Source organism: Rattus norvegicus, chromosome 1 (genome assembly GCF_036323735.1).
Source record: "Rattus norvegicus strain BN/NHsdMcwi chromosome 1, GRCr8, whole genome shotgun sequence".
Taxonomy (NCBI): Eukaryota; Metazoa; Chordata; class Mammalia; order Rodentia; family Muridae; genus Rattus; species Rattus norvegicus.
This window is the reverse complement of record NC_086019.1, coordinates 241095111-241121559: the sequence shown is the minus strand read 5'-3', so window position 1 is coordinate 241121559 and position 26449 is coordinate 241095111. Positions and strand designations below refer to the sequence as shown.

Here is a 26449-nt window from a genome sequence, read left to right as displayed (position 1 = left end):
TATATTTATTTGCAGCACATTTTGCCAGTCCCCTGTTCAAAATTGTGCAGTCGTGTCTACCACAGAAGATTCAAGCGCCTTGGCCAGCTCTTGAGGGCCCTCTTGGTCTAGCCCTCTCCTCTCTCATGTGTTGTTAGACTGCTTACGGTACTCACTACTTCTGCAGCCTTTCTTTGATCAAACCTATCTCCGAATGCTGGGCATTCAGATGGACACTTGACGTTATCTCTACGAACTCTCGCTAACTCTGAGGGGCTCTGAGCATACCTCAGAACAACAATAAACCTCCCAAAGTCAGGTATTACACCACGAACATGAAAGGTACGTGCCTTTCCATTCTAAGGACTCCCAGGCAACCTGATTCCAAGTTGATTTTATTTACATACTTGAGGTTTGCATCAATCCAGTGAGCAGTTTTCCTGACCGGAACACCCACATAAGCACCTCCCTTTCGGGCCTTCCCTATCCCGTTCCACCTCCTGGCTTGCTACTGTTACTGCTAGAAAAAAATGTTATGGGACAATTTAAAAACAACCCTATGAGGACAAAGTGGAGGGCGGGTGATGGGGAGAACTAGAACCAATCCACCATTATACCAATGCAGGAACCCCTGAATAAGGAGGCGTTCTTTAGGTTTCACAGAAATACACAGCAATGGTGCTGAGGGATATGACTCTAGTGGTAGGACACAGAATAATGTCCTGTCCAGGAGAAATGAAACCATGGGCTCAGTATACTGATAAGAGCAATCCAACCACAATCTTATTACTGAATGTAGTTTTCCTTCTGGTTTTAATCAGATGGGCCTGGCTGATTACTGTTCAGCCCTTTGAGCTTGAGATGTAGCGTTCCAAAAGGGACCTGTACCAGGGCTTCTTTTTGAACACAGGCAAATGCAAAACAGGAAGTCAGCACACATGGATCCAGAAAGGGTCAAAACAAGTCATCCTGACATTCTATTTCCAAATTTCCCCAATGAATCACCAAGTCAAGTCATCCAAGTGACTGATGGGTAGTGGCTCACTTAGTCACCTCTCATAGGAATCTCTGGCTCAACTGAGACGCCATCCAAGCATTAGTTATGGCAAAAACACCAAGGTTCACCAAATCTCAAGTTCTGTCATCTGTAGTCAAGCTAAAACTCAAGACATTGAAGGGTTTCTTTAAGAAGAAATGAAAGTTTGGTTCAATGAAGAAATATTTAAATCAAAGCATAGAGGTGGTATTTAAAATACCTTCAAGATTATAATCTGAGGGGTTGGGGATTTAGCTCAGTGGTAGAGCGCTTGCCTAGCAAGCTCAAGGCCCTGGGTTCGGTCCCCAGCTCCAAAAAAGAGAAAAAAAGAAAAAGAAAAAAAAAAGATTATAATCCATTGTTTATCAAGAAACTGTATCCAAAACCAGGAAAAAACTCGTGCCTGCTTTAGTAAGACACAACATCAAGACTAGAAGTGTAGAACTCAGGCGATCAAGTTTGTGCTTAATGCATGAGTCCCTGAGTCCAATCCCAGAACTAAGACAAAAACAAACTGAAGGCTGGGTGTTAGCTAAGACTTCTCGAAGTAACGCACAAGAACAAAACTTACAAGGCTCGGTGCAGTGTTGTGAAGGTGCTTAAGTCAGTGAAGGCGGACAAGATCCACGTAGAGAAGATCAGAAGGCGCTGACAACTCACTCCTCAGCACCTCAGGCATCGCCCCATCTGAGAACTAGATGAAGCTACTTAAGGAAGCCAAAGAACAGCTAGAGTTTACTCTCCCTGTCTTCTTCAGAACATTCTGCACAAGCTGAATAAAAAAATGGAAATATGTTCATCACTGTGTTATGCTTAGAGAATGGAAGCTTCCGAGACTCTGGACCATTGGGAGGTGAGGATGTCACAGAGGTCCTCGGAATACTGACAGCCAATGACACTGGACCCGGACTGCTGCACTTATGAAGAAGAGTGTCTTCCCCATCTCGTTTCTGAAAACGGTCACTGAGTATGAAGGTGGATGTGTCGTGTATGCCAACGACACTGAGCAGAGAAGTGAAAGGGAACTCATTTTAAAGCAAATGTAAAAACACAAATTAGAACCAGTGAGAGGCCTCACTTGGTAAAAGTACTTGGTACTACATTTACCTGACTTATGTGTAGCCCCCAAAATCTAGAAGGTGGAAAAAAAAACCAACTTCTAAAAGTTATTTTCGGATCTCCATATATGGCCTCAAGGCCAGCATGTGCACATGTATGTATGTATGTATGTATGTATGTATGTATGTATGTATGTATTTATGTGTGTGTGCCTGAGTATTAGAATAATTCTCTTTAAAAAATGTTTGTATTCTTCTCTCATATATTATATCCCAACTGCAGTTTCCTCTCCCCTCACCCCAGTTTTCCCCCCAGCACCTCCTCTTTTCCGCAGATCCACTGCCCCTAAACCCCAGCGAAGAGCAGGCCTCCCAGGAACATCAACCAAACGCAGCACAACTAGCTAAGACCAGGCACATACCATCACGTTAAGGCTGGAAAAGGCAACCCAGTGGGAGGACAGACATGAGTAGGGCAAGGAGTCAGGGAAAGACCCCACTCCCACTGGGATTTCCACAAGAACAGAAAGCTACCCAGCCATAACATATAAGTGGAGGACCTAGGTCGGACCCCTCCAGGCTTCCTTGTCTCTGCAAGATCCCATGAGTCCTGATCAGTTGATTCTGTGGGCCGAGGTGTGTCCCTAACCCCTCTGGTTTCTCCAATCCTGCCTTTCTCCTGCCTTCTCCACAGGACTCCGTCAGTTCCACCTAATGTTCCGAGGTGGGCCTCTACATAGGCTTCCATTAGTTACTAGATGAGGGTCTCTGAGGATGACTTGGGCTCTGAACCCAGCACACTTTGCAGGAGGATGATCTGTAGGCCAAAAGTTTTGTGGCTAGATTAGTGTTCCAGTCCCTCCACGTGAGGCCTTGCTTGGTTATAGAAGATGGCCAGTCAAGGCTGGGTGTGCCCCGTTACTAGGAATCTTTGCTAGAGTTACTCTTGTAGATTCTGTGGAGTTTCCGTTAATGATCTTATGACAACATTTACAAAATACTAAAACATCAAGGAAAAATTGTCCTCCAAAAAGTCTAATAACCTGGGTTCCAATCTAAGTGGGAGGTGCCAGGTCTATGTTTGAATTGGGAGCTATGAGGCTCCCTGAGGACCAAGGTCATCCAGACCATACTTGTCAGTATCTCTATAGTCAATATGCAGGATGGCGGGACAGGGAACGCACACACAGAAAGAAAGCAGGTGTGGAAGCAGCTGCTCTTGGTTCGACTCCAGCTCTGCCGCCAACTAGCTTTACCATACTCAACACTATACCTGGCTCCTTTGTATGCCAATTTTTAAATATGCAAAAAAGGTGCCTACTACCATTAGGTGCTTTTCGAACATTAAAAGTAACAAGCACACGTGGCTCCTCATTTGTATCAGACGCTGTTTATTTCCACACCTCCTTATTCGTGTCTTCCAATTCAACTCTTAGGAGATAGAAATTAAACACCCAGTTTGAAAGATGAGGAAGCTGAGCCTCAAAGACGTCAGCAACTTACCCAATGGCACAACTAGCAAACAGCAAAATAAATTCATGTTTCTGACCAATGCGCCAGCCTTGAGCTATCACGACCAGTAGCTAATATCTACTGTTAAAACTTTACAAGGTTCTGAAGATGCAGAGGGCTCAGTAGAAAAGAATGTGGAGGACCGGTGGTGTCTCCATGGGAGTGAGCCACGCTGTGGATTATCTTGATGCCTCTTCACATAAGGAGTCCTGACATCTGAAGTTGTCTTTATCTTGGTGTCCCAAGGATCTCGGGCCAGGTCATTGCTGCCAAACACCAGATTACCTCATCCTCTCTCCTTTTTCTAACCCACCCTGTGCAGTTGCCAGAATGCACTTAATGGAGACACACCTCCGCCATTCACTGCTGTCAAGGAACCTGCCATTGTCTAACCCGTAAAATTAAATCCCAGCACCTGGCTTATAACATAAGGCATACCAAAGGGCTACTGACGTAAGGAAAAAAAGCCATACTTCATGATGCAGGGAATAGCTGTGAAAACTATACATACATAGATACTTCAAAACTATGAGAAGCAATTTTATTTGTACAGATTTATTTCAGGGTGTGGCTCTTTTTATCTTGAAGCCTCTTCAGAGAAACGCATAAAGGGAAGAGCATAGAAACTAATTTTTGCATTATTGTTAAACGATACAGTGTTTTTCTATTAGTCAATTCTGATAGCTTTCTAACTTCCATCGAGAAATTACATCCGGAGACAATTGCTAGTGGTTACTAATGGAAAGTCAGAACTGTAGCAACAGGAAAATAAACTTCTAACATTCCAAAAGAGTTCCTCAGACGAATCATAAGAACTCCGAATCACAGAACTCACTGGTGTTGGGGCGAAAGGATTGATTTTCATAAATACAGGTTATGAAAGAGCCACCCATCTGAATTATGCTTCTAAGCCAAGCGCTTCGATAATCAAAAATAACATGGACTTAATTTAAAAATTAGAAAGTGAACCAAAAGATGCGTGCTTTGGAAACGGAACAGCTCGTCAAATGTTAAACTAGTCTCTTGGTCTAAAGAGAAGCAGGACTGCACTAGCCTTTCAGTGGATTTGCTTAGAAATACAAATAATCTCTGACAAAAGCCACATCCAGAAGCAGTTCCATCCAGATTATTCAAGAATGGAAAGCTGTGATGTCAGCTCAGGATTTCTGAATAAGCCCCTCCCCCCCAGGGCATAGTTCAACAGGACACACTCCAATAGGAAAGTTTATACATCCAGGGAGCTGAGAGATGTCAGCAGGTACCAATATGGTGTTTTAGGTTGTTTTAAACCTTCCGGTCTTGACTCATTTGGGTCTTGACTCCTTTGAACAACCCTTACCTGGGTTCACTACATTCTGCATATCAGATGTTTATGTTACAGTTCATAACAGTAGCAAAATTATAGTTATAAAGTAACAATGAAATAATTTTATGGTTGAGGGTTATAGCACGAGGAACTGTGTTAAAGGATCTCAGCATTAAGAAGGTTGAGAACCACCATTTTAGAGCAATAGTTATTGGTCCTCTCATTGTGGAAACTGATCTTTCCCATTGAATATATTGACCCTGCCTTGAGTTGATGCTGTGCTTAGGGGCTCATATAAAGTTACATCCAAAAAAGAAAATCAATGTCAGAAGAGTCTATGCAAGTTAAGTTGGTAAGACAAAAAAACATTCTAGAATGTGTTACTCATTTGACAAGTATTTATTGAGCGGCAGAAACCTCTCAGCCCTAAGGGATGGAAACCTGGCTCTGGTATTTTCAGCAGTAATAATGAGTCATTTCTCCTCATTTCAAAAGAAGTAACTTATAAGTCCTTAAGGAGGTCAAGAAAAAAAATTACTGGATTAAACAGAAACACACAGACACCCAATAGGTTGATTCAAAAGCCAACTGGCATAGCCTGAGAGATGCATCATTGTGTAAGAGTACTTACACCAAGCCTGAGGTTCTGTGTCAAATACACGGGATCCGGATGGTGGAAGGAGGAAACCAGTCCCCGAAGTTGTCCTCTTAATGGGCACACACACTAAGTAAATATGGAAAAAAATGTCCCCAACTTTAAAACAACAGCTAAGAGAGCGCTTGACATAGACTCAAGGCCATCAACGTGATTTCCTCTCCTGATTTCGAGTAAAAATTATGATCCTAGATGCCCATGCATGCATAAACATTCTAGAGTGTGTTACTATATAAAGAAAACGTAGAGAACCTATAGTGTTATTTTTATTCAGCTGCAAACATGAAATTACAACGATAAAAAAAATGGGTCTCTGTGTTAAATGAAACGAGGCAGACTCAGAAAGACAAACAGCATATTTTCTCTTGTGCGCAGATTCCAGAGTTCACTTTATTCCTGTGTGTGTGTGTGTGTGTGTGTGTGTGTGTGTGTGTGTGTAAGGGGTGGGTAGGGGATGGGGGGATATGAAAGTGAAAAGGGGACCTGAGAGGGAGAAAGAAGTCTATTTGTCTATTTAACAGGAAGGGGGAGGAGGGACAGGAGGGGAGTCCACATGGCCTGAGGCAGAAAGGGAACTGTGGGGATGAAGGGGAACAGGAGGAGTGAGGGGAAGGGCAGTATACTGATACCCATGTACCAACCAGGCAGATTTCTTTGTGTGTTAAAACGTTAATTTGAGGATGATCAGTCTTTTATTCTTATTGTTCTTAAAAGCAGACCTGAGAAGAATCCTGAAAGTAAGGGTCTCAACCAACTGAAAGTGGGAAGCGTTTGCTATTAGTAACAATTAATAATAATTCTTTAACTTTTTATCAACCTATCAGCAACCAACCCCAAAGATACCATTCAGCATATATGCTGTGGTTGAGCAGAAGACCAGGCTCCTCACTACTCTAAGCCACACGACCCTTAGAAATGGATAAAGGGCTTAGACTCTGCCTTTATAGATGCATATTTTACTTAAGGAAACAAGAAAATGAAATTCTTCTTAAAATTCCCAAGAAACAGCTGATGCACGTATTATGGCTGAGGTGTACTCAGTAGTGGGTTTCCACTCCGCTATTGGTGAAGGGAACAGACAACTTACTTCAGGTTAATTTTCCTGGATGATACCAATATCGTCATCCCCTGCCTTGGAATAAAAGGGCTCTGATGCAGAGGTTCTCAATCTGAGGTCATGACCCCTTTGCAGGTCTAATGACCTTTTGACCTTTTCACAGGAGTCACCTAAGACCATCGGGAAAACACTGATATTTGCATTACAATTCACAACAGTAGCAAAAATCACAATTATGAAGTAGCAACAACAATAATTTTATGTTTGGAGGAGAGTCATAACAACATGAGGAACGGTATTAAAGGGTCTGTATTAAAGCATTGGGAAGGTTGAGAACCACTGGTCTAACAGGATCAGCCTACTCCTCAGACATTAACGTGTTTAAAATAAGCACATATTTACAGTGGATCTAAAAAAAAAAATCCCAGCAGAGTCTAGTTACAGATTACATTTATAAAATTCAAATTAGCATCCTCCAGAAATACAAAAAAAAAAAAGAAAAGGAAACAAACACTACTTACAAATTGAAACCGGAAGTCAAACAACTCAAGAGTTAATTTCTGTCTGCTCTCACGAGTCTGTATTGACCTTGACAGAGCTCAGATGAACCTTATTTCTGGAAATACTTTTGAAACTCAAGACTTCGTTTAATTTTCGAGGCAAGCAGGGTGTCTGGAAAGCAGCGTGCTCACCAGGGCTTACTAGCGACAAAACACTCATTCGGGAAGGCAGACCGGCCCCTCCCCCTCACACCAACCTAGAGTCTTTCCCCCAATCCTCTAAATCAGATAGTCTCTTAAATTTCAGCTTCATTGTCATTTTTTTCTTTTACATTTCAATTAACCACAGCACTTTAGACTCTAGACCGCCAGCAGTTGTTTCGAAGAGTTCTGAGAAAATTATGGTTTCATAGCATTGAATTTTTTTATTTTTTTTATTTTTATTTTTTTGGCGCATTTCCCTTGAGGCTTCCAGCGAACACTCAAGTTATTCCAGTAAGAGAATATGTCTCACGAGGCTAAAGGGCATCAATGCAACATCTAGAAAGTCCCCCCCATCCCCTGTCCCCCAGTATGAAGGTGCTTTACCAGTTCTCGCCCCTTCCTCCTTGACATTCCTGGCAGCCGACGTGGAGCCCCACGCAAAACCAGTGAGGTGGGCTCTCGGAATCCTGACATCATCTGCAAGGATGCATCTCAAGTCTGAACCAGAAAAGCACGCGCAGCCGGGTCCAGGTCACGGCCCGGAGGGCCCAGAGACCAGGAACCACAGTCTCCGCCTTCCCCAGCGGGAAGAAGCTAACCCTAGAGCGGGAGAGGGGCGCTTGGGGGCGGGGACCGAAAGGAGACAGGAAGCCACCCGTCATCTCCACGCACCTCAGGGCCAGCGGGCACACGTGCGCGGCCACTCACCAGCAGTCGTGCGCGTCCGGAGCTTGTGTGGGATGGCGACTGCGGCGACTGCCCCCGCGCGGGCCGCGTGGCTCCGGCATCCGTGTGGCCTCTGCAGCCGGGGCGGCGGTGGCTGTTCCGCAAGGCACCGGCGCTTGGTGATGGTGGCACCAGGCTGGGAGGCACTCGCAGGCTGGTCTGGTCCGGGCCTCTCGGGTTATCTTGCTCTTGGTCGGACGAGCTCTGATGCCTTCCCGTGCCTTGGGCTCGCTGTTCTTGATGGCGTGATAGCAAACCGACGCAGGGGCCAATGGCCTCTGAATCTGTGGCGGAGAGCAACGTAGGGGATGAAATTGTCACAGGGATGGGCCGCCCCCCTCCCCTTTCTCGGGCCTCTGGGTGCGGCCTCCGCCTCTGCCTCCGCCCCCTCTGTAGCCACGGCTTCCCACGTGCTGCAGTAAAAACCTCTGGGGTGGCGGGTCCCTGCTGATGGCCTAGGGCCAGATGGAAATGGTTGCCTATGATTTAACCCCCGAGCTACCTGCATGCTCGCTGCCCTAGGTTGGACCACCTGGACAGCCCAGTGAATCATCAACTTCGCCTGGAAGCTGGGGAAATGGCTGGGCGACTCCAAAACAGCAGAGCACACGAGCGGCGATGAAGCTGGATTTGCCAATGTAATGGATTAGATATAGGGTTACAGCTTGGGTAGGAATCCCATTTTGAGATTTAACTGTGACTAAGCACTCCTGCTACGAAACACTCTCCCTCTCCCCACCTTCTTGAACTAGGAAAATACAAACGGATAGCTCCTCACCTATAGTGTCACCATCATATGCAGTGTCCTTAATATGGCCCTGGATCTAAGCCACACACACAGTACGTGCAATGACCCATATTATAAAGTCCCGTGCATAAAAGCTGCATCTTCTATGTTTTCCTCGAATAAGATAGAGACAAGTAAAATTGTTTACATGAGTTTTACTCAGCTGCAAAGTAGTAGAAGGCAGGGTGTAAGTCAGAGAGTATGGAGGAAGAAGAGAAAGGATGAAGGTATCGGGAGATCCATGGATAGCCGGGAGAATCCATTCTGATTTGACATCTGTACTGACAAGGTTTACGGAACTTGACACAAGAACGAGCCATCTGAGAAGAGATTTGATTTGAGAAAACGCCTTCAGAAGGGGGGATGGGGGTGGGGAAGTGGGAGGGAAGGAGGGAGGGAGGGGAGGCTTAGGCAAGCCATTTTCTTAATCACTAATTGATGTGGGAGGGTACCAGCCCATTGTGGATGGTGCCACCCTGGACAGGTAATCCTAGGTGCTATAAGAAAGCTGACCGAGAAAGTCAAGGGGAGCAAATCAGTAAGTACACACACACACACACACACACACACACACACACACACACACACGCACGCACGCACGCACGCACGCACACGCGCGCGTGCACATGTGCTCTACATCAGGTCGCATGCCTCCAGATTCCTACCCTGCTTGAGTTCCTGCCCTGACCCTGTGGTGGAAGTGAAATAACTTCCTTCTCCCTAAGTTGGTTTTTGTCTTGCTGCTTTATCACAGTGATCGAAACTCTAAGACAACCTCAAAGGCTGCTTCTTTGAAGGAGGAGACAGTACCCATCTGCCAACATTTTAAGAACAGTGCTACTACTGATGAGACTGGGGGTCTTCAGCTGCGGTGGGAGCCCAGCTTCAAGTGTAGGAAAACACCACAGGCAGAGTGAGGCCCACTGATTGTCTTGGTTGTTTTTTCCTTGGAAACCAAACTTTCCACCCTGACTCTGCCACCTCTGAGTTATTGAATTCACCTTTGGTCCTTTCTGAGATGACTCCACCCTCACCCTGCTGTGATGTGAAAATGAGCTTCCATTGCCTAAGGCAGTCTGCAGCCTTGATTTTTTTCAAGAGGCAAGGTTTGTTTTATTTAATCATTTATTTTAGTTATACAGGTAACCAAATCAGGAAATTCCCCAAATACTCGTCTTTAAATTCTATTCATTTGCTGTTGGAGGGATTAAACCCAGAGCTTCAAGGGTGCCAAGGATGAGTTGTAACCTTCCGCAACATCCCTCACACTTCAAAATTCAGATTTTAAACCTTTATCAGGAAAAAGTTTTAGGGTGGCCCACCCACTATAGCTGAGTAAGAGGCGAATCCTTCAGATTCTTCAGGTTTCCTCAGTCCCAGGACCACCATTCCTGTGTGTATACACATCCAGTGACAGTTGCAGATTTGGTAGACATTCGAGCTTGATGCTCTAGATGCCTCCTGGTGTACCAGGCAATCTACGTCCTAGTGATACTAGTGAAAAAGAATCACATTGTTAATTCCATATACGTGCAATTTGTAAGAGTGACTGATAACAGATTTCACTGCCTATCATACAAAGTCTACCTGAGGAGAGTCGGAGTGGTGCATTTCTGGAATTCCAGCTAATTGGAGACTGAGGTAGGAGAACTGACTAGATTTAAGAGTTCTTGGTCAATGCAGTCAGCACAGAAAAACCCTGTCTCAAAACAAAAGTAGCATTTGGGGCAAAATAGCTCAGAGGGCAAAGACGCTTGCTGCTGTGCTTCATTCACAACCTGAGTTTTATCCCGCCCACATGCTAGAGGGAAAGAACTAACTCCTGGAATCTGTCTTCTCATGTATACACACACACACACACACACACACTCATGAATAAATGAATAAATAATCATTGAATTAAATATTTTTGTAAATGTCAAAATGACTCAATATGTTCTATCCTCACTGGCAGGCAGGATATTACTTGTGATTAAATTCAACCACTCAGAGGCTCCTATCTGTCTATGGAACTAGATTTTATTATTAAGGAAGTTTAGAAATAGTTCTGTTACCTGTTGAGGGGCTTTTGTGTCTAGGGACTGTAACTTCAGAGGTGACAATGATACTGTCCTATGTAGGCAGTGCCAGTGATGTCTAAATGGGTTGTTGGAGTAGTAAAACCTATTCTGATGCCAACTGGCCAGCTTCCATAACCGTTTGATGCACACTATGATGGCCTTCCCAACGCCTTTCCAGTTAAGCCAGGTGGAAACGGTTTCAGCGTTTGCCACAGTTTGGAGGTAACGTAAGCTCTTGATGAAGATGTACTACAAGAGTTGAGAATTTTTACCCTTAGATTTAAAGTTTTAATCTATGGTGTAGTTTCCTTTCATTTTTAAAAGATTCAATTTCAAGATGAACCGAAATCCACAAATCTAGGGGGAAATGAGGGGGGGAAAAGAGGAGAAAGAGATGGGGAGGGGGAGGGCAGAATCCCTAGACCTCTAACTCCAGCTACTCAGGAATCTGGGACTGGGTGACCTCTACCTGAAGCCTAAGCTGGGGAACAGTGGGTTCAAAGTCAGTCTGAGAAACTTCATGAGATCCTTTCTTCAAGTAAACCATAAAAAGAGGGCTGGGGCGAGTGTAGCTCATTGTTAAAGCAGCTGTTTAATATGCATGAGGATATTAAACCTCTGCTACTGTGTACACTAAAAAAATTGGTAAAAAAAAATGTCATCAGGGACTGTTGATTTGTAGACAGCCATTTCTGTATTTCTGGCTAGAATAGAATTCGATGGGCTCCCTTGTCTCTTGGTGTCATTTTGGATGCCGTGGATGGAATAGGGATTTTTCTGTATGTTAACAAACCATATAATGAACATGTTCTTCTCTCCTGCATTCCCATTTCTAAGAAGGAATGTTTCCAGAGGGATTCTGAAATGAGAAGTAGAACTTATCCAGTGAGCTATTTATAACCAACTGTGAGAATCGCGATGTTTATGGCGATTTTTAAGGACACTGAAACTGATGAAGATACAGGACACGAGACTGCTATCAACATAACATTAAGTGTGTAAAAAATCAGAAAAGCCCAAGGAGATTTGATCAAAATTACCTCCTGGATATTCATGGGACAGCTTTCTATAAACTGAATCGTATTTTCAATTTTTCTATAAGGCTGGTGACTTCCTTTTATTTAGGAAGGAGAACTTATTAGGTAAAGAGTAAGGGGTAACTGGCATCCAGGGCCTGCTGAAATTATGCTTGTCACAGTACCTGGTTCATACGAGATGGGTCACAGTTATTTAGGAAGGAAGAAAAGAAATGAAGGGAGGCATAAAGGAAGAAAGAACAAGGAACTGTGATTTAAGGGATGTGACTCCCTTGTCCTCTGCTCAGTTGCTGGCACTTAACAGAAACAAGGCATTGCATCCACCGTAAATTGCTTCGTTGAGCAACACTGTATTTGAGTATTTCCCAACGGATGACAAATGAGTCCCACTGGACATGCACTACAGCCAGATGCAGATTTTTTTCTTGTCCCACAACATCAGAGATGATCTGTCCTGAGATGTGGACCAGCCTGGGAGTGTTGGTACTCAAAACCCAAAAGGTCTCTTCTTGCCTTTGGTTATAACATAGAGATCTGTACTCTAGTTAGAGAACCTGCATGCCAAGAACATGGCTTGCTCTCTGATTTCCTTGTTTCTGAGATCTTATTTCTTGGAACTGGCAGTACAAAGTGTGCGTGGGTTGAATTTGCCTTACCCAAGATGCTAAGCTGACTATGTACTACTCCAGGAGTTTGAGGTATGTACAGAAAGCAGTGGCCTCTTGGCTCAGCCCTACCTCTGGTTCCAGACAGGCTGGAGTCCTTGAACTTGGTTGTAGATTTAGATTTCCCTGGCTCTGGTTTATGTTTAATGTCAAATATTAGGGAAAAAACAAGCACCCAAACACCCAGTGGTGCTGGGAAGTAAGGAGTATCCTCTAGAAAGCATGTGTTCTTCTTACCCTTGCGTTTTTGCAATAGTTTAAACTGGGTCTGGGGAGCTCATGAAATTCTTTCAGTCAACAAGCTCCAAAGGATTTTGATGAAAACACAAAGGCATTGATTGACAGTTTCGCTCTTGTTCCCTCATGAGTTTGCAGTAGAGAGTTCTAGATCTGTGTGTGTGATGTTGACCCAACTTGAATGCAGATATAGATAGAAAAATCCAACCATTTCTCAAGCTGGCCAGGAAAGAGAAAGAAAACAGGGCTGGGACTACAGATTGTTGGTAGGTTACTGACCTACTTCATGTAAGGGCTTGGGCTTGTTCCTACCTTGGCATTCTAAAGAGAAATAAAAACCTAAAGAAATTCTGAGATTATAAAAACTCTGAGAGCCACTGGTCTGTACTAAAATAATGATTTCTCTTTTCAGTTATGGCTATGGTAGCTTAGCCTGAGCCACTCAACACAGGAAGAAACTTTCAGAGCGGAAATTGTGGGCACATTTGACATTTCTCCACAAGTGAGCTTTACTTGGGTGTCCTTTTCCTGCTACTTTAAACTCAGACAATTTTATAACTGTGACATTCTGTGTCCTGTGTACCAGATGAGACTTGCAAATGTCTGGAGCCTTCTTCCCTGCTGTCATTTATAAACTGTCCTGGACCACATCCCCATGAGCTCAGGTTTTTGTAATGCAAATCATGAACGATAGTTCAAGAGAGCTTGGGAATTAAATTTGAAGCTATTCATTATTGGAACTTACTCTAGGAAGAAGAAAGCTTGTACTGGGAAACATTTCAATATGCAGCAGGCCCTTGGTGGAAAATGAACATTTCTCCTTCAGCTAATATTTACTTGATGTCTTGGATTTAGGTACATACGATGTTCACATATTAATCCTGTTTGAGTTATTGTTTTTCAAATAGGAACTCTTCAGGTAGGTTGGTTCACATACAAAAGAACGTGTGAGAAAGAAGAAAAAGCTCATCAAATGAGAGATAAAAGGCTTTTCCTCATCACCACCGAGTGTCTTTAGTTGTTGCTCTCCATGCTGAGGCTGCTCCAGTGAAATCGGAGCTTTACTTTTATCTAATATTGCCAACAGCACAAAGCAACATAACAGAACATAATCAAATCAATACATGTAGAAATAACTTTTACTCTCCTGTAGTAATTATAATCTCAGAGGCTTGTTGCTTCTGTCTGCTAATCGAGGCCTAGTCCTGGAAGCTTCTAGCCTAATTTAATCTAGGCCTAGACTGACTTCATCCTCAGACCTTACTGCTGAGTAAGCTCCCCCTTTCTAATTCTTTCTGAGTTCTGATGACTGATTCAACTCAGCTGCTCTGGCTCGAACTCCTCTCCAAGATGGCTGATTTAATCTGGCTTCTCTCAGCTCCTCCTGAATTACTGTAGCAATCTGTTCTAATCTCCTGGCTCCTTCTCATTCTCTAGCTCAATCTATCTTCACCTGTGTCTGGCTTGTTCCCTCTCTGCAACTTGTCTTGTGTAACTGTCCCAGGAAAACTGCCTGCCTTCTACCTCTTTTTCTTCTTCTTAAGTAGCTTCCCTTTTTTTTCTGTTCTTTTTTTTTAAGATTTATTCATTTATTATATATGAGTACACTGTAGCTGTCTTCAGATAAACCAGAAGAGGGCATCGGATCCCTTTACAGATGGTTGTGAGCACCATGTGGTTGCTGGGAATTGAACTCAGGACCTCTGGAAGAGTAGTCGGGTGCTCTTAACCACTGAGCCATCCCTCCAGCCCTCCTTTCTGTTCTAATGAGAGTTGACCATATCCTATTCTATCAAATCTTTCTCTGATTTGTCACTTTGTCTGCCACTCAGTTAGAAATCATTTTCAAACATTCTACAAACTAACTACATTTCAAACTTCTATAAACAAATTTTACCTTCATTGTTTAGCATTAAAGATGTGTACTAAAGAGAGTCTATATTCCAGCCGGAGGGATTCAAGGTGTGTTCTGAGGGATGAACCATTCAACAACTAGAAACAGGGCTTTTCAGTAAATAACACAACTCCATTACAGTGTGATCAAATATCCTACAACAAATGCATTCCAGGTATTCTTTGAAAGAAAATGCTAGACATAAAAATGTGTCATCATGTTGGTTAAATTTAAAATTTGTTAGTAGAAGTGACTTGAGTAAAGAGAACAATCACAGAACACAAAATGTCTGCTATGGCAATGGCTTGGTGGATAAAAGGGCTGTGTGAGCACTGAGACTTGAGTCTGAGTCTCCAGCACCTATATAGAAGGCCAGGTATGGTTGTGGTCACCTGTACCTCAGAACTGGGGTGTGTGTGTGTGTGTGTGTGTGTGTGTGTGTGTGTGTGTGTGCTACAATCAGGATTGCTGGGGTTTGCAGGCTACAATCTTAATGAAAAAAATTAAAATAGAGAACCCCAAGTTGCAGTAAGAGACCCTGCATTGGAATAAATCATCAGATAGTAAAAGCCACCAGCATGCTAGTGTGATCCACCTCAGAAGGTAGAATGATCTAAGAGAGTGGAGACCTAAGATAACCAGTCATTCAGCACTGGCAAAGATAACGGTGGTTAGTTGGAGATTAACAGCTATAGTAAATATTATACTGACTTGCGCCTGGTGCGCGCATACACACACACACACACACATTTGGAGAGAGAGAATGTACATATAGTGTGTGTGTCTGTTATGCATGTGTGTACATCTATGTGTATGGGCATGTGCTTTTGGAGGACAATGTTTATGTCTGCCATGATCTACTATGGATCTCCACCTTATAATTCAAGGCAGAATCTCTCACTTATTTCAGAGCTTACCACTTGGCTAGAATGGCTCGCCAAGAAACTCTGAGGAGCCAACTGTCTCCTCTTTTAGGACTCATAGAGGTGTTACTTGCCTGACTTGTATGTGAGTGTCAAGGATCCAAACTTCAATGCCTGAGCAGTCTGCCCTTACCTCCTGAGCCATATATCTCTCCAGCTCCTGGCTCTCATTTTAAAATATGTGGCTGCTTGTATTATGTTAATATGGGTCCCCGAAATTGTTTATGCGAGAATCTGCATCTCCACAGGTGAGACACTGAGGAACCCTGCCCCCAATTGTTTCTGGTTGGTAAATAAATTAGCCAGTAGCCAATGGCTGAACAGGGCAGACTGAGGCAGGATTTTTGGGATTCCTGGCGAGAGACTGAGGGAGAAGGAGAGGGAGAGACACCATGCCTGAGAAGCTGTGAGACAGCGAGCAGAGCCATGTAGGAGCTGAGGATAATGGGAAGGGGCTGCCCCATTGGATCCAGGGCAGCGAAGATGGAATATTGGCTTTAGTAAGTGACAACTCAGGGATAAGGGAGAGAGCTGGGTTAGCCGTGAGTTAGGAAGCGGCCCAGCCATTGAGCTGTTTTAGGTTTATCAAAACAAAGAAACAAAATGGCTCTGTGTGTGTGTATGTGTGTGTGTGTGTGTGTGTGTGTGTGTGTGTGTGTCTTTCATTCAGGAACCCAGAATATTGGGTTGGGTAGGGAGGAATGCTGCTGCTGGGATCAATTTAATTGGATATTACTACAAATATGTGTTATATATTTAATATATTTATATATAAATATATATTATATATATACACATATATGATATATACTTGTTATGTAGCTGAGGGTGACCTGAAACTACTTGTACTTCCTTAGTGCTAGGATTAGGAGTCTATGCCATTACACCCAGTTTTATGTTTTGCTGGGAATCAAACCCAGACCAATGTGCAAGCTAGGGAAGCTCTCTACCAAATGGACTACATCCACAGAGGTCCCCCTAGCCTGACCTTGTCCTTGAATGGCCAGCTACAAGCAGGCATTTGCTAAGTTCAGTCCTTGATGTCTCGGTCTACCTGACTCGTGTTCCTTTGGGGTCTCATCCATTGTCTGGGTTCTACCTGCTAACACTGAGAAGATATTCTCCTAAGTCTATACCGTGACGTTAATTTCTCAGGACTGCCTGTGTTCCTTCTGTGTTCATCCGGAATGCATCCGTTCACTTTGTCAGTTTTCTTCCACTCTTTCCATATCCAGCAATGATGACACTACTCCCTTTGCAGCTGGGACTCGAGTTCTCTTTGGTGTCCTCAGACAGAGTCATTCATGCCTTATAGACGTGATCCCACTTATTCTTCATAACAGGTACACTGTATTTACTCATCAAGAAACTGAAACTAAGAGGCCAGCCGTTTAGTCAATACACCTGTATCGATTCTCGGTTATTCTGCAACTGAGAAAGTGAAAGGTTTTGTTAAGTCTGGTATGGCGAGAACTGGGGTCTACTTTAGGGAGAGTTCTAGGGACTAAAAGTCTCCTCACATCTCAGGGGTCCATTTTAAAAATTCAGCCTCAGGTCCCTTGTAATGTTATAAAGGAGTTGGACCATTGTGCCAAAATGTGGAAACTAACCTGACATAATCCTGCAATTCACACACACACACACACACACACACACACACACACACACGTGTGCATTTGAGGGGGCAAAGTCCCAGAGTATACACTGTTTGAAAGGACAATTTGAGCTGTTTCCTTTGACACTGCATTTCCTTGAAGCTAAAAGGTGTAAGGGCTTTAAGGTATTTTTGTAGGAACTCTCCAGGGTAGGACTGCAGATATAAGCAGGTCACCTCACACTGAAAAGCAGCCCCAGTCTCTAGGTAGCTCTCTGAGGTCCCTTCCTGTGCTCTTGAAAGTAAATGAGGACCGTTTCTGAATCCCCAGGACAACACAGTCTGTGCATTTTGCTGTCTAGTATTGGTATCAGGATGCTTCCCTCCATCGGGAAATAGGAATTGAGAGACAGGGTGAGGAGACGGCACTGAAAACACAGATATCTCTAAGGCTCAAGACTAAAAACACCACTGGGTACCTCATGGAATCTGGCTTAAGTGCAACAAAGGCTGAGTAGGAAGAAGTGTGTATATGGGTGGGTGGGGGGCAGTCTCGAGAATGGAAAGAGGATAGGAAAGCATCAAGGGATGAGGATGGTCAGAATGTATTATAGTTTTATAGGCATGTATGGAATGGCCAAAGGATTAATTAGCATAAAAAAGTGATTTTCTTTGGTTTGTGTGAAGGTTCAGTGGTAAAATGCAGTTGATGTGTTAGGTAGTGAACCATGACAAACTGTATAAAGGAATGCATGGCCTTTAATAATATCATTAAGCTTATCTTGACAGTATCTCTGTGTGGTGAAAAGTAGTGGTCTGTTATTATATTCCAAAAGGTCTTGCCTATTAGTCTCAAGGATGCTAGGTCAGACACAAAAGAGGGCAAGGGATGGCTAGTAAGGGGGTGTGTGTGTGTGTGTGTGTGTGTGTGTGTGTGTGTGTGTGTGTGGTGTCCATCTAGATTGAGGTCAGAAGACAATGAGTGTCTGCCTTTACCTTACAATTTGTCTGAAGCAGGCTCTGTTGTCCTCTGCATACCCTAAGCCAGCTGGCCTGGGAGCTTCTAGCCCTTCTCTCATCTCCACATCTGATTTTACCATGGGTGTGCTGGGATTACAGATTACCACATCAGGTTTTAACCCAGGCTCTGGGGATCTAAAGTAGGAACTTACCCTTGCATAGAAAGCACCATCTCTCATTTATCCCCAAAGCCACCTCTCCTTCCCTGAACCGTGCCTTTTGAAGACAGTTGTTATCTTGACTCAGAAGGACTATTCTGTTTTCTAGTAGAAACTCCCATACTCTTTTCTCAAGGAGTTAGAATGTATCAGGGCACACTAACAATTTATTGGTCTTTAAACAGCTGGTCTGGCCTTCGCCACCACAAATTGGGGCACAGAAATCATGGTTTGTATTTTATTTTAGTCAGGTATCCTCTACAAACCTAAGAAATCCCCTTAATTCAAAGCTACCTCTTAGGAAGGGATTATGGATTACCAGTACTAAAATGAAGATAATTTGACTAACCATTTTATAACATTTCTTTACAAAATGATTCACTTTGTTTACTATTTGAGAGAGAGAGAGAGAGAGAGAGAGAGAGGAAGAAGAAGAAGAAGAAGAAGAAGAAGAAGAAGAAGAAGAAGAAGAAGTAGAAGTAGAAGAAGAAGAAGAAGTAGAAGTAGAAGAAGTAGAAGAAGTAGAAGAAGTAGAAGAAGTAGAAGAAGTAGAAGAAGTAGAAGAAGTAGAAGAAGTAGAAGAAGTGGAAGAGGAAGAGGAAGAAGAAGCAGCAGCAGCTTTAGGGTTCTTAGCATCTGAGGCTTTTGTTGTTTGGTTTTTGTTTTAAGACAGGATCTCATTTGGGGCTGGAGAAATGGTTCAGCAGTTAAGAGGACTACTGGTCCTTGAAGAGGACACAGGTTTAATCCCCAGCTCCCACATGGTGGTTTACATTCCATCTCCAATCCAGGTAATCTGGCACCCTCTTCTGGCCTCTTTGGGCACCATGCATGCAGGTGGCACACAGATACACATACAGGCAGCGCGCACACACACACACACACACACACACACACACACACACACACACAGAGAGAGAGAGAGAGAGAGAGAGAGAGAGAGAGAGAAGCCTAGGATGATTTTGATTTTTGATTTTCCTCCAAAATGCTAAGATTTTAAGCATGAACCACCATGCTTAGCTTACGTTAATTCCAATGGAACCCAAGGTTTTGTGTATACTGAACAAGCATTCTTTCAGTTGGGCTATGTTCTCAACCCAGCACAGGTACTTATATGCTGACAGGTAGCTGCGTGCTACATAGTGAGAAAACAGACAATGAAGAGCTAGATGTGTCAGCATGATTCTGTAATCCCAGCGCTCTGAGGCTGAGGCAGGAAGGTTGAGTCTAAGGCTAGCTGCCTGAACCTCATATCTAGAATCTGCCTCCCCCATTCTCCAAAACATGTAAATAAAGTACACTTTAACAATATAAAAACAAGAACTCAGGGAAACAAGAAGTGGCACACAGCTATAAACAACACATTCTCTGTGATAAAAAAGTGTTGCTTTATCGTTCAGTTAAAATGGTACATATTGAGGCCAGAGAAATGGTTCTGTGGCTAAGAGTTCTTGCTTCTCTTGCAGAGGACCTGAGTTTAGTTCTTTGCACCTTAAGTGGTCACAGCCATCTACAGCTCCAGCTCCAGGGGATCCAACACGTTTCTGTGTCCTCTGTGGGCTCTGCCCTCTCCTGCACATGTTCTTATAGACACATACACATAAAATAAATCTTCCATAAGTGTGATTCATTTAAAACAAAATCTTATAGACAGCATGTTTTACGGAGAAAGAGTAAGAGTAGTGTAAGTGCCTTCATGGGGACATCCTGCTCTCATTCATTTTTCAAAAGATCCATTTGTTTTATTTTGTAGTTTTCCTATGTGTGTGTACGTACCACATATGCACTTGGTGCCTGGAGAAACCGGAGAGGGCGTGAGAGCCACTGGAAGTGAAGTTCCACATGTGGCTTCTGAAGATCAAACCAGCAGCTCTGTAAAATCAGCAAGTGCTCTAAGCCCCCAAGCCATCTGTCCCCTGTCCCCTTCTCTCTTTTTTAATAGGGCAGCAAACCTGAAGATGATGGTAGGACTCATTATTCTAATAGTCGAGAGAGACCGAAGTGTAACATTAAATTAATGTGCAATACAGAGATAGAGAGATAAGTTATCTCATCTTAGAGTTACCAGGATACAGTATATGAAAGTCACCTTGGAAAATTCTGAGGAAAAAAAATTGTGGTAAGGATGTTATGAAATATTTATAGAGGTGAAAACTAATATTAATGATTAAACCAATATTAGCTTAAGAGAGAGAATCCTTCAAATACAAATTTTTAGGAGTTTCAGTACTAAAGTGTACAGAGAGGATATCGCTACACAGATAACTATTTAATTAATGTGCATTCTTGTGCAAGTCGATGAACAAAAATTATCTTTCAGGTATAGAGAAATGGCTTTATGGGAGGCATTGCTGCTGTAATCAATCAACAAATGGTCAGACTCCTCTATGTCCTTTGAAAGCTGGGTTTCTTTGTGTAGATTATGACAGACTCTCCTCAGGATTCTAGAAATCCAAAATCCAGGGATCTAACAGGGATCTTCAGAAGTTGCTCATGAGGACATTTTACTCCAGGTCCAGACTGTGGGTGATGCATACACTCACTTCCTGTTTTTTAAGCCCGAAGGCAGCAGGTATCTTACACCTGGCTTTGACAGGTTGAAAGGCATCTGACACCTAAGCATAACAGAGGACAGGAAGTGGTTCGGGATAGGCATTTTTAAGTAAGGAGTCATTGCTTCTTAGGAGTATTAGTCAAGATCAATAGTTGTGAGGGATAGAAATGATGGACAGAGCTCCCAAACTCGCCGGCTGGGACTGTGCTACAAAACTGGTTTGGGGAAGATGCACCACCATCGTCAGGATGAGTCACTACAATTAGTTTTTCCAACATGGAACCCTGCCTTTGAAAGCAATTTTCTCTTGGTGCTTTTCATTTCTGTCTTTCGATCTGGAGCACCACTGCCTTTGCCCCATGGTTATTTCTTTCAAATATGTTTATGTAGACGCAGAGAGCAAAGACGATATTTCTTTACAGAGTAAGGGTGTGTGTGCCTGTTCGGTCTCTGTAACACAGCCACCTATGTTACGGACAGGTCTACAAGTCCGTCAAGACATCTCCCTTCCGAGCTTTGGTCAAGATGGGGAAGAGTTACGCAAGCTCAGATTCCTGGGTGGCATAGTCTTTTGAAACACAAGTGTTATTCTATCATCTGCCAGCATTTCTAAAGCTAGTGACTTAGTAGCCTAAAACTAGTAAAACAAACAAAGATTAAAAAAAAAACAAACAAAAAAATCTTTCACATTTCTTAGAACTTTTGCCTACTGTTTTTAGAAACTGGAAATGGCCGCTAGAATGAAACAGGCATAGGCACCAGCCTCCACGCCCGTACCTGCGTCGGAGGCGGAAAGGAATTTGAGAAGTCTTTTCTCCTTTTTTTTTTTTTTTCTTTTGCTCTGATTCTTGATTTTTATTTTTATTTTTATTTTTTTGACAGTTTGGGAGTGGGGGAAGTCTCCAAATTCATATTTTTCAGGATTACAGCCAAAACAATAGGTGAAATGTCTACTGCATTAGTAATCATTTTATATTTCTAAAATGGATAACATGAATTTCAAGGACACTGTCAAAGAGATCTATAATATCCCTCAAGGACAGACTTTTAACTCCACGCCCTTAGCAGAGCTGTTCCTGCCACTTGAAAGTCACTCTTAATTATTATTATTGAGGGCTTTTTTTTTTCTGAGAGAGAGAGAGAGAGAGAGAGAGAGAGAGAGAGAGAGAGAGAGAGAATATCCCAGTTTTTCCTGTTGTATTTCTCAAATAATGTGGATGCCACAAAGGCTCGTATGACTCACGGTTGAGAAGAAGCATGCTCTGATGTGGCCAAGGCCTTGCATAACCATAGGTGGAAACAGTCATCTCCACCTGCAGAAGCAAGAGGAAGACAAGACTGAGGGTGGGGATTCTGTGCAAGGAGGGTGAGTGGGTGGTAGTGGGAATCAGGAAAGAGTACTCGGGGAAGCGACTCCTAGAAAACACCAGTGAACTGATTGCAAGCTTAAATCCCCTTGTACTAAACAGGAGACAGGGGCAAGAAGGGGGGAAAGAGGGTATTTGTAATATAAAGACCACAGACTTCTACAGATCATATGTTCAATTAATTATCATAAAGTGAATGAATCTCATGGAAAATATACTCAGGAAAGAGGAAATTTCCAACATCTACAAAATTCCCTTTAAAAAGTCACCCCTTTAAAAAAGAAGGAATTCGTCTTCAAGGGAGATCTGAAGATTTACTACTCAAAGTCCAACACCACTAGTTTACCATTTTCTTTTTTTTTTTTTTTTTTTTGGAGCTGGGGACTGAACCCAGGGCCTTGCGTTTGTTAGGGAAGTGCTCTACCACTGAGCTAAATCCCCAACCCCTAGTTTACCATTTTCAGATGAAGTAACATTTTTAAAAATGGGAAACAAGGGGTATAGCCCAGCGGTGGAGAGTTTGCCTACCAGGTCTAAGGCCCTGGATTTGACGGCTAGCACTGAGAAGCTAATTTATACAAGTGGAATTATACTCACGTACCATTTTGTGTGGAATTATATTCATGTACCATTTTGTGTGGAATTATATTCATGTACCATTTTGTGTGGAATTATATTTATGTATCATTTGTGTCCAGCTTCTTTGCTCTGTAACTTGTTTGTGCACCTTGTCTATGCTTTTTTTCTGTAGCTAAAACAGACTCGTCAGTCTCACTGCTCTGCAGTATCCGTTTCATCAATGTCTTAAGCACTGTCTGTCCATTCTGCAACTGGTTATGATATCTGTCTATAGCAAACAGCACCGCCTGAATATCTCTGGATATCATAGTGCAAACATTTGTGTTTGGGGCATACCTAAGATTTGAATAGTGTGTTTCCAAGTAATTTTCCAGTGTGATTATATGGAAAATGTCTATGCTCATGTTGCACAGAGAACTCCGAGGGGGACTAGGCTTCTGAAGATGTGTGAGATTTCCTGTGTTAATCAACAGCTCCTTCATGTAGATAGCTTAGGTGGGGGGATAGGAAGGCTGTCTTATCTCCCAATGGTTACTAATGGTTAACCACGCCCACTCTGGCAACTTATGATTCTTTTATTGCCTAAACTCAACTGTGTCCCTTTAATAGTCAGAATTATGAGCCAAGGGTCATCAACATTAGATTAAATTCAAGCCATATTCAAAAGCTCATGGGTAATGCTACTCAAAATTTACATAGGATATTGGATAGTGGAAAAGCAGTGTTCGATTATCTTCTCAGAGGTATAGAATGAGACTATCTGTAGATGAATAAGGAGATGTTCGTCACCAGTTTTCTATTTAATAACTTAAAAAATGCAAAATTTCATCCTATACACTCTTCATTTTTATATTGAAATATTTATTTTTATTTTTTTTATAAAATAACCCAGATAAATATTAGGCATGCAGACCATTTAATATATAATTAAATTCATGTTTCTTTATTACATTCATTATATTTTATATTTATTTTATGAATTTAATTAAAGTAGTATGCCCAAGGTTCTATGGCAAAGGGTATAATTTTCTGAGCCTGGAGCATGTGCTAGGGTTGTAAGAGTATAACGAGGAATATTCTATTTAGTTCTTACACAAATTAATGAGATTATACCAAGAGGAAGAACCCTAAAGATCTCTTGGGCCACAGGTGAATGGAGACTGAAAGGAGCTAAGATCCAGTCAAGGGAAAATCCAAATGTTTCCTGGACTCTCTGGATTTCTGGTGTGTCTATGAAATTATGACAAATGTATGACTATGCATATCATAGTATATGTCTATGAAAATTGACAATCATGCCAACAAACATATGTGACATATGTGACTATATCATACATCGAATACAGCTCTAAACCCAAGGTATTAGAGAGTTAGGGGTTGCAAGGAGCATCCAGGTCAGAGAATTATCCCATCCAAGATATTCTCTCTCTTCATGAAGGCAGGCTTAGTCTATTCCTGAGTCCAGAGAGTCCCTTTGATCTTACTGGTTTCGCTCTGCTTCCAGGAGCCGTTATACCTGATAAGATGATGAAAATTGTTACAGCCATATCCTTATGCATTGGAAATCTGATCATTTGGAAGAAAGTTCTCACCAGGAATTAGTGTTTCCCCAACATTTAATGGTCTTTATTTCGCAGGTAAATCTCAAGTTGACTAGGCTCTTAATCTGGTATAGGATGGTGCAAACCAGTCACATGTTTATGCCCAGAGCAGCACACAGGCACAGGGATCAGAGGCATTGTTGGTATCTGTGTTTGTAGACAGTTTTCTGTGTGGTTTATGATTAGATCCCTTAAGTTGTTAATTCATTTGCTGTATTGTTTTTGTTTTAGTTCTTGTGAGACACTATGTGGTCCGGGTTGACCTTGAACTCACCTCCTCTTGTCTTTACCCATCTGGGTGCTGAGATGGCAGGCATAGATCACCAGGCTCAGCACCAGTTTTATGACCAGTCTACTTTTCAGATACCAACACTGATGCTCAAGCCAGAAGAGTGAGTGGTGGTACTCACCAATGATCCCCGGGCTCACCCAGGATCCCTGAGCTCAGGGCATCATGGGAAAATGGCCATGGATAAACCAAGTAGAACTCTGACAGCTGGAGAACTCAGCTGTACTTAATGCTCCTGGGTTTAAGCTTTTAAAGTACAAGATGGTATTTTGCTACATTTGGTGCATATTAACAGTAATAGCTATGTAGCACCTATTTCTTTTTCTCCTTTAAGAAGGCTGTAGCAGAAGGAAAATCAAATTTAAAGCTAGCCAGAGATATATCAGAAAATCCTATCTCAAAATGCAGAAAACAAAGTAACGAAAGACAATAGCAAGAAAAGGGAAAAGCCTGCTCAGAGATCTTGCTTGAGATGAGCTGGTTTGTAAGGACAAAGCCAAGAAGATTACTGCTCAGTAAGCGAAGACTCTTATTTTCAGTTACACTGTAACATTTCTGGCTGTCTTTGTAATGTCTGGTCTAGACATGGTTGTGATGTCAGTTTAAACAGCTGTGAGGTCATGGGCCCTATCAGTTCAAAACTGATGAGAGTAAAGCTGATGTAGACTGAAATTCACATTGGAAACTAGATCAGGGCATTGAAACCCAGCGACCTAACCTTTCCTTAAAACCTGAGCTAAGGTCTCACATGGAATGCTGTCCAACCCTACACAATCACCTTGGTCCATTGTTAATCTGACCACTGCTCATTACCCACAGCTGTGCCTGCTTTTTACTCACTCAGCTGAACCTAACTGGCCGGGTGCTGGTCCGTGAACGCACGCTCTGCCACTGGGTGGTAGACAGTGGGAATACGGTGGACTTCTGTCTGTTCTGTGCAATCAGGCGCCGTGGCGGGAAGCAAAGTCCTCCTGGAAGGACCAGGACAACTCACAGAAGATTCTACTTCATCTGGCTTTCTTAGACTACTGGCAAAAAACGTTGCCTCCCACTGTGTCTGTGTCTGTCAGGGGAGTTGCTCTGAGAGAGAGGCGACTGTGCAGCAATTTCCTCCGAGAGTAAAGCCCTGGCAGGAAGCTTGCTAAGATACAGGATGTTAGGGGGAGGTGAAACAGCAGACTGGTCTCAGACAGCCAGCAGTTCTTAGCCTTCCTAATGCTGTGACCGCCAACTGTTGGAAAACCCCACCCCACCCCCAAGCCCAACTTCCATAACCCAGCGACCAGCAACCTCATCATCACCAACTGCCAACATGAGACATATTTCTACTATCTCCACGATTTGGCTTAGTCTTCCTGTGCACATACGCTGTATCCCTTTACAAAAAAGGCAGCACCTTTGCAGCCTGCTTTTTTCCCCCCTTCCATGGTTGCATAGTGTGACTTTGTGGCGTCCCTTGGCTCCAATCCTCCAAGGTATCTTTCCTTCTACCGAAAAACCATAAAGTTATATTGTTGCTACTTAATAACTATAATTTTGCTACTGCTATGAATTATAATGTAAATATTTAACATGCAGGATATCTGATATGCAACTGCCCAAAGTGTGGTTGCAACCCACCGATTGAGAACAGCAGTTCTGAGAGGAGGTG

At 42.9% G+C, this 26449-nt stretch overlaps 1 protein-coding gene across 7 annotated transcripts in view; it reads right to left on the bottom strand.

Moving 5' to 3' along the window:
• Stambpl1 (STAM binding protein-like 1) overlaps positions 1-25865 on the bottom strand; it is a 62531-nt gene extending 36666 nt beyond the window's left edge. The window contains exons 1-5 of one of the 7 annotated variants that reach the window (XM_006231297.5): positions 25639-25865; positions 22206-22275; positions 20185-20280; positions 8536-8657; positions 8016-8317 (exon numbers count right to left, since the gene is read on the bottom strand). The gene's annotated coding sequence lies outside the window, so the exon portion shown is untranslated. Of the gene's footprint in view, positions 1-1586; positions 1821-7124; positions 8397-8535; positions 8658-20184; positions 20281-22205; positions 22276-25638 lie in introns of those variants that run through there. The other 6 variants (XM_006231299.5, XM_039091054.2, XM_006231296.4 and 3 more) reach the window with 6 other exon arrangements.
• Positions 25866-26449: the final 584 nt, after the last annotated feature.